This window comes from Nothoprocta perdicaria, unplaced genomic scaffold (genome assembly GCF_003342845.1).
Source record: "Nothoprocta perdicaria isolate Ctin4 unplaced genomic scaffold, notPer1 scaffold_138, whole genome shotgun sequence".
NCBI lineage: Eukaryota > Metazoa > Chordata > Aves > Tinamiformes > Tinamidae > Nothoprocta > Nothoprocta perdicaria.
The window spans coordinates 558,082-560,720 of NW_020454516.1; positions in this window are offsets into that span (position 1 = coordinate 558,082).

Here is a 2,639-nt window from a genome sequence, read left to right on the forward strand (position 1 = left end):
GGAGAGGACACATCTGTAGCTGATTTAACTGCATAAATTGTAGGTTTCTTCAGCACGCCCAGCCCAAATAATGACACAGTGCATTTGAGTCCTGACACCCCCATGGTCAAAACACTGGCTAGATACGAGAGACAGAACGTATGCCTGTGTGCATAGCTACTTATCCATGATACGTTCCTCTCTGCCCTAAACCATATGCTCACCATTTTTGTGCCCTACACAATTATAAATCGATCCATTTGTAATCTGGATTAATTGCTTCCACTTCCTACAAGTGGAAGCAGGACAGGTAGCCTCAGGCAGCCAGTGTGCTTGGCAAGCCTGGCGTTGGCATTGGCATTGGTGTGGGGAGGAAGGATGAAGACATCAGGCCTTGCATGGCTTAGACGAGCTTAGATTATTATTTTGCTGTTGTTTTAGGAGGCAACGGGGGTCTCCTGCACCAAGGGCCAACAACCCCACGCGCTCGCGATGTGGGATGTGGGCATCGTCTGCATCCCCATCGCTCCGACTGGCGCCGCATGCAAGAAGCAGGGAGTTCGTGCCAACGTGTAGCTTTGGGTTTGTTTGGGTTTGGGTTGGTTTTGCCTTGTTTCTGTCGCCCAGCCCCGCGTCGTCCGCAGCCACTTGGACGTTTTCCACAAGATGCCTCTCAGCCCGGCTGCGTCTAGCCAAAACGGGGCACGGATGCTCCCGGGGAGGAGGATGCCAGCCAAAAAAGCAGGCCTGGGCAGTCCAAGGTATTTAGTATACAAATACGTTGTTTCATAAATATCTTATAAAAACTGTAATTTTAGCAGATTCTCGTAGTGCAAACAGCAGATGTATTTAGGAGCGTCGAGACAAATGTTCAGCAAAACTGAAGTTATTCAATTAAAGTTATTCATATGCAGTCACACGGGGAATATTTGCATGATATTTTACTAATTGCTCCAAAAWCTGACTTGTAGCAAATAAACAAACAGGGGGAAAAAATAAACCAGCAAAAAGATTAGCCCCAGGCTGCTCTGCCTCTCTTTTTAAGTTTTCCAAGTCTCTTTCTTCAGCTGCTCCGCTTTGTCTCTGGAAACCTGAGGTTATTTCCTAGTCTCCCAGTCACTCCCAGGACAGATGCCCTGGATCCTGATCTATTCCCAGAGGACGGAGGTTGCCCCTGTGCTGGGTGGCCAAATGCCCCCGCTCACTCCTGACACTTCCCCACGGGCTGCAGCGCCTGCGAGCAGTTTCCTTACGCATTTGGGGAAAATTTTGCTATTTTAGCACACTTGGAGATTGCTATAGATGCGATTATCAATGGAAAAAAAAAAAGGAGAAAAAAAAAAGCCTAAGCAAAAGGACTGGATTTTGGGAGGGCCAGGAATTCAGATGTGAATTTCTTTAACTTTCTTCTAAAAGTTTCAAGCTAAGGCAGTTCCAATGGAGTTGTAGTTGCTGTTATGACATTATTTTATGCCAGGTCTGTTTATTTGGCCTCCCCGAAAAGAGAACGCATCTGAAGACGTCAAAATATTTTGTTTGCCTTCATTCAATGGTAAGAGAAGCCTTAGGTGAGGTATGAGGAATGCATGTTTATCCCATTTAGGTGTGCGGTCTATGGCTGCATGGTTGTATTTCAGACACCCAAACTGCAAGAACTCCGAGGTGCAGATCCAAGCACCGCCAGGTTAGCCCAAGCCAGAATTAAAAGGCAACGTGTCCTATATAGGCAACTTAGTTAGGTGTCCGGTCKGGAGACTTTCTGCCCAAGGACACGGAGCATCCAGCAGCAGCAAAGCGAGGATCTGGAAGCAATTTCTTCTCTCTACCTGTCACTCTAAGTGAATGTGAAAGGTGCCTTTTTAAAGAGACTTCTACAAGCAAAGGGAATTGGGTTTTTTCAGCATCTGAACCCCTTAAGAGCCCAGATCTCTTGGCAAGTCTCTGGGGACAGGGGCATTTCTACGTCCCAAATGGTCCTTGGAGCTTTGCTGTAAATACACCTGGAAATACTTCTGCAGGGCCAGCTCTCCTCCAAGCCAATATTTTATTTATTTGCTATCCCTAAGTTACCTGTCTGCAGACGAAAAGCAAATAGGGGGAAGGGGAATCATCGTTATTATTTTTTGTTTAAAAGCAAGTTTAAAAGTCTCAAGTTTGCATTTTGAACTCCCTGAAGTCTTTCCTTGGTCTCGCCCATGCGCAGGTCACCGCAGGAATACGCAAAGAGGAAATGTTTTATTTTAACAGAGTTGAACAAAGTACATGAAACACATCCGTGCTCTGGAATAGCATTCCTTAAGCTAAATCGCAGAACCCAGCATAACTACTTTTTTTTTTTTTTTAGTCTTGGTCTTTTACTTTATTGAAAGGAGCCCAAAGTATAATACTCTTTCCGGAAACATAAATTGTATTGCTGGAAGTAATCGCAGTCTCCTAATGAAAACCCCTGGGGAAGCAGCTGCTGCATTTTCCAAGCGCTGCCGCCCGGAGCACGCAGCACTGCCTCTTGCACGGGAGCATCCCGAGCTTCGCGGTGAGCATCCCGAGCACGGCGCTCGCGTCCCAACCCCGTGGCAACCATCCCCGGCACACGGAGAGCACCGGAGTGTGCGGGGCATCCCGAGCACACGGCGAGCATCCCAAGCACACAGTGAGCATCC